Consider the following 10,264-nt stretch of genomic DNA (forward strand, 5'->3'; position numbering starts at 1 on the left):
GTTAACAGTGAAGTGATTGTGTAATTAAGAGGCAACAACTCGTTCTAAGATTTTTGCAAGGAAAGGAAGGTTAGAGATGGGGCGAAAGTTGTTAAAATTGTCCAAGTCCATGTCAGCCTTTTTAGGTACAATTTTAAATGCTACTGGCACAACACCAGTGTGCAAGGAGTCATTTATTATACTCAAGACCACAGGACACAAAGAGGCAAAACATGATTTAAATAAACTAGTCGGTAGAGGATCAGCTATGCAAGTGGAAGCTTTCATACGTGATACCTAGAGAAACATGGTCAAGTAGAGAGAAATTTGAGAGAGGGCTGCCAGGAAAACAGGACAGACTGAGAGAAGAGACAGAAGGAGTGGTGAGAATGTGTTTATGAACATTGCCAATCATAGTGCTAAAGAAATCATGAAATTTGTTACAAAGTTGAGTTGAAACAGGCAAGTTGGTGGAAGGACACTTCCCAGACATCTGATCTTACATGCACAACCTTCCTCCAATTATGCTCAGTAAGCCAACAACGTGTGTGGTCATGTAAACTCCTTAAACGTAGCAAAAAATAAATAAATTAAAGAACCTTTAAAAAATATCAGTCAAACCAATTATCGCCCTATCTCTATTTTGGACCAACAAAAAGGCTGGTCCTAAATACTTGGTAAAATCACGGTCACAATGCATAAATACCCATATGAAGTCATATAAACAGTCATGTGCTGTCCTGACATTGGATAAGTTGGAAGATACAGAGACAGGGAAGAAATGGGAGGGGGGCAGAAAGAGAGAGAAACTGAGAGATCGTTGACCCAGGACACTGAAGACAGACTCTGCCATGCAGCTCAAATATATCACAGTTAGCCATCTGTGCTTCTGTCTCCCTCTCGCTCCTGGCTAATCAGCAACACGAGCCAGACAAACTGCACAGAAGTCAACAGGGACAGGATGCTAGTTCAGATCAGTGCTATAGACTGCTATTCTCTGCCAAAATACGCTTTCATCCAAGGTGACTGCACGATATCATTCCACTAATGAGGCCTGTATCTTACATGTTTTGAAAGCATATGTGAGTTTCAGATTAGTTAGACTGATTATATTGGCCAAGTCGATTAATCTGACAGTATTTGGCCATTTTGAAATCATTGTTGATAACCGCATCCACTTTGGCTGATTAAAGGGTTAGTTCACGCACATATTAAAAACAGTTTTCATTTACTCACCCTCATGTTGTTCCAAACCCAAATGAAAACAATGTTTATGTTTGCAATTCAGTTCGATTTCGCTAGTGGCGAAGAAACTACACACTTCAGCTTTAAATTTTGTTGTGTAATTTTATGGACCTCAATTTATGTGGTTTGTTGACAAAATGTGTGCTAATAGTTTTCTATGCAATCAGACTTACGTCTTTCATCTGGTAAATTTTAATAAGGGTAAAAAAAAATGCTGCATTCCATTTAGCTTGGAAAGTTGGAAATTACAACTTCCCAATAGGACAAGTGCAACGAAACGTCACTTGAAGTCAGACTTTCAACCTGGAAACTTGAGCGGAAATCACGCAGGTGCGTGAAGTTATTCACTTTTATTAAATAATATCGATCAATGAGTAAAAGTTTCTCCATTACATGATATTAAAGCTTGTTTAACAAACGTTTGCTGAGACAGGTGTTCAAAACATGGAAAATTATACACTCTTTTGGTAATCGTTAACATGTAGCACAATTGCTAGCATTGCAGCATTGTTTATCAATTGGGCTGCTGGGAGACGTCTCTGGTGACAGTCGAATACCTGCTAAGCTAATGGGAGCATTGCAGTTTTGTTTCCTTACACGTTATCTTCTGAACATCTGGCAGTTGAATGCCTTTATAGTCGGAGATCGGAGATATCAAGTAGGAATATCCCACATCTGACTTTGAAAGGAACGCAGCATTAAAGGGATAGTTCACCCAAAAATGACAATTCTCTCATTATTTACTCACCCTCATGCTATCCCAATGTGTTCTGGTGAAGAAAGAAAGTCATACACACCACATTTGAAGAAAATGTGAAAAATATTTTAGCTCATTAGGTCCTTAAAATGCGAGTGGATGGTGATCTAATATTTGAAGCTCCAAAAATCACAGACAGTCAGCATAAACATCATCGATACGACTCCAGTGGTTAAATTAATGTTTTCTAAAGTTATATGATCGCTTTTGGTGTGAAAAAGATAATAATTTAAGTACTTTTAACTCTAAATCATCGCTTCTGGTAAGCTTCACGAGAGGGTGGAGATCATGCGGTCTTTCGTGACATATTCACGTTGCCATGATACAGAGGTAATCTCATGTTCTCCACTCAGTTGAGACATCCAGAATCAGCACACAAATGCACCAAAAGATAAATACAACTATCACTGAACTATCTCTTTAAATTGATGGAGGGACTCAAGCCATGTAATTATTAGAATATCATAAAGACTTGAGGGTGGGCTCTTTTGACCAGGGCTAACCAACAACCACAGAGAACACCCTTGCAAACACCTCAAAACACCCCGGCAACCACACACAACACCCTAGCAATATGGCGGCAAGTTTTGCACAGGCAAGCACCATTCACATTTTCTTCAGAAAATGTAAAAATATTTTTTTTTTTTCTCTGCTATAGTTGACTTTTCTTGATTAAATGTGGCCCTACTGGAAAATATTGTGATTCTGTGTCTGTATAATATGATACTGGCCTGTGACCTTGTCTCTCCCTCTGGCAGTGGCAGTGTTTCCTACTGGATTGATCTTCATTTCAGTGCCACATTATTTTGGTTCTTGCTCATGGTCTGGAGTCATTGCCAAAATGAAAAGGAGCCAAGAATCCACACTTCATAGACATCTATCATCTGGTGTTTAAAAGGCAGATGAAAAAGGAAATGTGAGAATCAGAACAATCCATTTATGCAGATGCCATGAGTTTCCTGCAATTTGTTTTTCTTCTGTTTTTTTGTGTCTAAGCAGAAACACATAATGTGAATGATGCAGCAAAAATGATATGATATATGGATGCCATATGTCATGATTTTGAGGTGGTATGTAAGGGATTATGTACATATTAAACTCAAGTATTCCAGAGAATTCACTAATCAGAATTGCTTACTACTATGGATTCCATTCCAGTCAGTATCAGAAAATAACTTACATTATGGGGCAATATTTGCCCCCTGGATTAGATTTTTTTGGTGCATTTTCTTTTAATCATTTAAAACAAATATATGCCTCATCCATTTATGTTAAATACTTTATTAAAAATGTATTTAAGAATTTATTCTCGTCTTACCTTAAGTACTGTACATCAATTCAGATTTCAAGCCAGAATATGTATAACTAAGACTGTAGTAGAACATTAAGAACTATATCAGATGTTATGAATAAAAAACAGAATTATTCATTACAAAGGCATTTTTTGCCCCCACATTTTGAATTTCGGGGGCATTTTTGGTGGCATTATTGCCGCAAGCCCCCCTAAATTTCTGGCCCTGGTTCCATTCCAATCTAACTCGTCTTATGTTCGGCTCTGCTCATATCAGCACTGTCACAGGACTTGCTTGGTTCCCTAAATCACCTTTTAACTACCTCTCCCAGTGTCAATAACATAAATAATTGTCTGTGTATGTGTTTTTAAGGCCTTGCTCCTTCTCTAAATCCAAATTCTTCCACTCATTTACTCAAATACAACATAATGTAAACGGTCATGTTTAATGAACACAACTTTTCACAAATGTCCATGGAGATCTATTCTATTACAAGTGCATTGTAAAGATATTGATAAAACATATATATATATATATATATATATATATATATATATATATATATATATATATATATATATATATATATATATATATATATATATATATATATATATATATATATTTTTTTTTTTTTTTTTTTCAACTTCATCCTCTCTTGTCATGGAGTCAAGCAATAATGGATTTGTTGATTGTAGATTTGTTCATAGCTGGAGTGCTATGAATAAAAAAATAATTTCTTAGATTTAATAGACCTTCTAGAATCTTACTGGTATATTGGACTATCTGGAATATTAACGCTTTGCATAGAAGTAAAGGTAAAGGATTTCCCTTTAGATCTTATCACTATATATTGTAGCTTTCATATACAGTTCACATCTAAACAAGTACGTACTGCCACCTATTGGCTAAAGCCCCCATGTAAACAACAGTCCTCCTTCCCCCTACCAGGGACCCCCTCAATCACTCATAAATCAACAAATTATTTACATTTGTCTGGATTTTGCAAGGCTGCCTAAAGGACTGAATGGAAACAATAGTCTGGATCTAGGAGTAAAAATCCCATTCATTTTTTTTTCTTCATATGGCACTAGACCTTTTTCACAAACTGTGATGATGCATTTCCTCCTTACTTTTTTTTTTTAAAATATTATATATATTTTAAATATTGAGGGTAAATTGATAACATTATGCTTACTGTTATATTATTCTAGAATTAGTAAAAAAAATAAAATAAAAAAAAAAAACGAATTACCATAGCTGCGAGGGGTTTTTGATTACAGCTGCTGAGAGTGTGACAGCAAATCAGAATCAGAATCAGAATGAGCTTTATTGCCAAGTATGCTTACACACACAAGGAATTTGTCATGGTGACAGAAGCTTCCAGTGCAAGAGAATGCAACATATATACATACATACAAACATAAATATATATACACAAAGTGACATAAAAATAAAAAATAAGATATAACAGATGAAAAAAGAGAAATATACAATAGAGCAATAATGTTGTTCGAATATTTAATTTATATACAGATATACTGTTATGTGCAGGTGATGTAATGCATTGAAGAAGAGGTAGGATATGTTAAAGAATATAAATGAAATATGGATATAAGTAGGAATGGATGGATTGAATATTGCACAAGAATTTGGGGGCAGTTTTAACTGTTCATGAGGTGGATGGCCAGAGGGAAAAAACTGTTCCTGTGCCTGGCTGTTCTGGTGCTCAGTGCTCTGTAGCACCAGCCAGAGGGCAACAGTTCGAAAAGAAAGTGTGCTGGTTGAATGGGGTCAAGAGTGATTTTACCAGCCCTTTTCACCACTCTGGATGTGTACAGTTCTAGCAGGGTGGGTAGTGGAGCACCAATAATCCTCTCAGCAGTCCTAACTATCCTTTTGAAGTCTTCTGATGTCTGACTTGGTAGCTGAACCAAACCAGACAGTTGTAGAAGTGCAGAGGACAGACTCAATGACCGCTGAGTAGAACTGTATCAGCAGTGCCTGTGGCAGGTTGAACTTCCTCAACTGACGAAGGAAGTTAAACCTCTGTTTTCAAAATTGAGTCTAGATGGGTCTCCCACTTCAGGTCCTGTGAGATGGTAGTGCCCAGGAACCTGAATGACTCCACTGCTGCCACAGTGCTGTTCAGAATGGTGAGCATGGGTAATGTTGGGGTGTTCCTCATAAAGTCCACTGCCATCTCCACTGTTTTAAGCATGTTCAGCTCTAGGTTGTTTTGACTGTACCAGATGGCCAGCTGTTCAACTTTCTTTCTGTATGCAGACTCATATTGACGGCATCTTGGTTGAGGCCGATGACTGTAGTGTCATCTGCAAACTTCAGGAGCTTAGCAGAGGGGTCCTTGGCGGTGCAGTAATTTGTGTACAGGGAGAAGAGTAGTGGGGAGAGTACACAACCCTGGGGGGCACCAGTGCTGATTGTACATGTGCTGGTGGTGAATTTCCCCTTTTCACTAGCTGCTGCCTGTCTGTTAGAAAGCTGGAGATAGACAGAAGCATGAACAGAGAGCTGGGTTAATTTAGTCCATTGGAGAGCGGGGTTGATGGTGTTAAAAGCCGAACTGAAGTCAACAAATAGTATCCTTGCATAAGTCCCTGGTCTGTCTAGTTGAAGTATGTAATGCAGTCCCATACTGACTGCATCATCTATAGACCTGTTTGTTTGCTCAATAGGCCAACTGCAAGGGATCCAGAAAGGGTTCAGTGGTGTCCTTCAGGTGGGCCAACACCAGTCTCTCAAATGACTTCATGACCACAGACGTCAGAGTGATGGGTCTGTAGTCATTAAGTCCTTTGATTTGGCAGAATAAATTTGGCATCTTCTCCCATCTGACTGTCTTAACCCACCACTCTCTATTTTTTTCCTCTTCTGGAAAGTCATTCAAACATAATAGTGGATTTTTTTCTTTGGGTCTTGGAGCAAATGTTTAAGTGAAAATAATATTTGCTGTGATCTCCCATTCACTCCCATTCACCGCTGTCGAAGTTTACCCTGCAAACATTTACTTCTGCGTTCCAAAACCCGGAGTGTGAAAAATCTTTATTCTAACCGACATGCACTGCTTCAAGTCCAGCACCGATCCGTCTGAGCAGCACTGCATGAAGTCGAACACACCTAAAATCTTTATCCGGCACTCTGACGGACTGAGTTGTAAAATTCCGTCATGGTCTGTTTTTATCCATCATACTTGTTTTAATTTTATAAGTACTACATTCAGGGGTGTAGCATCCATTATAATGGCATAGACATGACAGTGGATAGGCTTAAAGATATTTTTGACTCCCCAAGCCTGGTGAAACCAATGAATTCTTGGGTGAAAGTAGCTACCTGTCAATCAACCGCTGTGCTAAAACAAGATTTTAAACTTTACCGGTATGTGCAGCTTTTAAATAAAATAAAAAGGTTCACGAAACTTCTTCAGTGTGCCTGATAGCCTATAACAGTTAAGTCACAGATGAGAAGCACACCCATCTCTGAAGCTCTAATGCAGGTACTCCTCTAAAATAACTGACAATTCTGCTCTAAATGTAGGCTAATATTTGCACTTAGATTAAATGCAAGTAATTGTCAGAAACGACGTGCCACCTTTTCGCACTTTCATTATGTTACTTGACTTTTTTGTGCTTTATTATAATAAAGTGTCACACTGATCATGCAGTAACACACATTGTAGTCCATGCCCTCATTAAAGATGGTGAGTACACAGATTTTAGCTTTGTCTTTTTGTCTGACTGTCAAAAATTATTTTAACAGCAGTGTTCTTGATTACAATTCCTAGCGCATCATCACTAGGAAGTGCAATAGAGCTTGAAATCATGATCGTGCCTAGAGACTGCAATTGCAAGATGTACAGTGAAAAAGGATATATATTTTGGTCTGTTCTCGCCCAAAACAGATTAGATCGCTTCAGAAGACATGGAATAAACCAATATTTTTTATTGCTGCCTTTATATGTTTTTGGAGCTTCAAAGTTCTGGTCACCATTCCTTTGCATTGTGTGGACCAACAGAGCTGAGATATTCTTCTGAAAATCAGATTTTCAAATAATTTTTTGCTTCCAATCAAATTTTGTGATTCACTTCGGAGCGGGTTGTGATTTTGTTTTTTATATACTTCCGGAAGACGACTGAAAAAGTAGAAGTTGAAACCAGGAAGCGTTTTCAAAACAAGGGTCTCCGATATAGTAGGTGGGGGTATACACATTTTTATGCTGGTTTGTAATCCACCATAAAATGGAAAGAAGTAGAAGAAACAAGGGTCAAATCAAGAATACAATATAGAATGGTGGGGAAGGGAAGTAAAATGGAATATGTGGTGATTGAGGTGTGGGTAGATGACAAGAGTGTTGTTATTATAAACTTTTATAATCCTTGTAAAAATCTGATTTTAGATGACCTGAAGCACATAGAATGTCAAAGCGGGGAGAGGATAATCTGGTGTGGGGACTTTAATGCCCATAGCACCTTGGAGGGTACTAAGGAAATGTACTATAGGAAGCGACCACTTTCCTATAATGATAGAAATTGCTGGGAATTGTGCGGAAAAAATAAGTGGAGACAGGATAAGAAAATGAGAAAGCTAATTGGACAGAATTTTTAAAAAATGACTGAAGAAGGATTTATTATGAGTGATGTAATAAATGGTGATAATATAGAAAGTATTAGTAAGAAAATTATAGGGGTCATCAAAAATGCTGCAGAAAATAATATCCCCAAGAGTAAAGGAAGAAGGAAAATGAAAATGGTACCTTGGTGGAATGGTGTGATAAAGCTATAAAAAAGAAAAGGAAAGCATTTAGGAAAGTTGGGAGAACTCATAACTTCCAAGATCTGATGGAGTACAAACAAGCTCAAGCAAAAGTTAAGAAAACAGTAAGAAACTATTGGAGAGGTTTCTGTAGTAGAGTTGGGAAAAGTACACCAATAGAAGAAGTATGGAGAATGATCAAAAAGATGAATGGAATGTGGAAAGAATTTGAAATCTGGTTTTGAATGATGGTGAAATAAGAGCAATAAGCAATACTGATAAAGTGGAGATGTTTTGTAAATCTTTCATAAAAGTGAATAGTTCAGAGAATTTGACAGAAGAGAGTAGAAGAAAAAGGGAAGATACAATGAGAGAATTTCCTCAATTCATGGATAAGAGAGAAGCTAGGGACAGTCTACTGGATGTTCCATTTGAAATGCAGGAGTTAAAATGAGCCTTGGAAGAATGAAAATGTCAACCCCAGGTCAGGATGAGATAAGTTACAATATGCTCAAACATTTAAGTGATAATGCATTGAAGGTGATTTTAGCATTCTACAATAAAGTCTGGAAGATGGGAACGTTACCCCAAAATTGGAAAGAAGCAGTGGTGCTGCCAATAAGGAAGCCAGGGAAAGACCCAGGTATACCGCTAAATTACAGACCAATAGCTCTCACATCACATATGGGTAAATTAATGGAGACGATGATAACGGATAGATTAATGTACTATCTAGAAAAAGAGGGGACATTTTCACCTGACCAGTGTGGGTTTAGGATTGGAAGACGAACAATGGATCCCGTCATGTGTCTAGAGGCAGATATCAAGAAAGCCTTAACAAATAAAGAGTCAGTAGTAGCAGTATTCTTTGACATAGAAAAAGCATATGATATGCTATGGAGAGAGGGTCTGCTGGTGAAACTGCAGCAACTGGGGATAGGTGGCAGGATGTTTAACTGGATTAGTGATTTTCTTAAACAGAGAATGATAAAAGTTAGAGTTGGAGATTCCATATCATCTAGTGGTGTTGTAGAAAATGGCACCCCTCATGGAAGTGTAATAAGTCCAGTGCTATTTATAATAATGATTAATGATGTCTTCGGAAAAGTAGTCAAGATCACTGGAAGATCGCTGTTTGCAGATGATGGAGCACTGTGGTACAGAGGAAGAAATAATAAATACAATGTGCAGAAAATGCAAAAGGCATTAAATGAAGTTGTAGAATGGTCGTATAAGTGGGGATTTAAATTCTCGGTGGAAAAATCACAGTCAGTCATATTCTATAATAAAAAAGTAGACAATGATTTGAAGTTGAGATTATATAATAAAGAATTAGTATGGGTTTCTTTAATAAGATTCCTTTGAGTATGGTTGGATAGCAGAATGACATGGAAAGGACATATAGAAAAGATGGTAGGAAAATGTAAGAAAGTATTGAATGTAATGAAATGTATGTCAGGACAGGGGTGGGGAGCAGACAGAATGGCTTTAAAAACTAATATATATATATATATATATATATATAACAATGATAAGATCTGTATTAGATTATGGAAGCTTGGCATATGGGACAGCAGCAAAATAACATTCAATTAAACTGGACAGGATTCAAGCACAGGCATTAAGAACTTGTTGCGGAGCATATGCATCAACACCAATTTCATAACTACAGGTAGAAGTAGGTGAAATGTCTCTTTATATTAGAAGACAGCAACTGATGGCAGTGTACTGGACAAACCATAAAAGTCAGGATGCGTCACATCCAACGGTGGAGATATTAGAGACATGTTGGAAAAGGGGATGAATAAGCATAATAGTTTTGGGCAGATAATTGAAGGAATGATAAATGAAATGGGTCTAAATACATACAAGTTTCCACCAATTCCTTTGTGGATTCTTCCGCAACCAGCGGTGGATCAAACATTATTGGAGGCCAGACAAAAAGAGGGTAAAGATGAACAGGAAGTAAAAGAGTATATTTGGCTAAAATATGGAAATAATATTCATATAATCACAAATGCTTTTAAAAAATCCAAATGGAGGACAAGTAGGAGTTGCAGTTACTATTCCAAAATTAAAGATCTCAAAGAAGAAAAGAATAACTGACCAGGTATCGGTATATACAGGAGAACTGATGGCTATTCTGTTAGCAGTACAATGGATAAAAGATTCAAAAATACAGCATGTGATTATATGCTCAGACTCACGCTCGACATTAGCG

General features: G+C 37.3%; 1 protein-coding gene across 2 annotated transcripts in view; it reads right to left on the reverse strand.

The window, feature by feature from the left end:
* Positions 1–10,264, reverse strand: part of zgc:113227 (uncharacterized protein LOC541506 homolog) — an 88,793-nt gene that overhangs the window by 39,982 nt on the left and 38,547 nt on the right. Inside the window, exon 3 of one of the 2 annotated variants that reach the window (XR_007898571.1) lies at positions 2,777–2,865. The exons of the other annotated variant lie outside the window; for it this stretch is intronic. The gene's annotated coding sequence lies outside the window, so the exon portion shown is untranslated. Of the gene's footprint in view, positions 1–2,776; positions 2,866–10,264 lie in introns of those variants that run through there. 2 annotated transcript variants of the gene reach the window in all.

This window comes from Myxocyprinus asiaticus, chromosome 12 (genome assembly GCF_019703515.2).
Source record: "Myxocyprinus asiaticus isolate MX2 ecotype Aquarium Trade chromosome 12, UBuf_Myxa_2, whole genome shotgun sequence".
In the NCBI taxonomy this organism is placed as follows: domain Eukaryota; kingdom Metazoa; phylum Chordata; class Actinopteri; order Cypriniformes; family Catostomidae; genus Myxocyprinus; species Myxocyprinus asiaticus.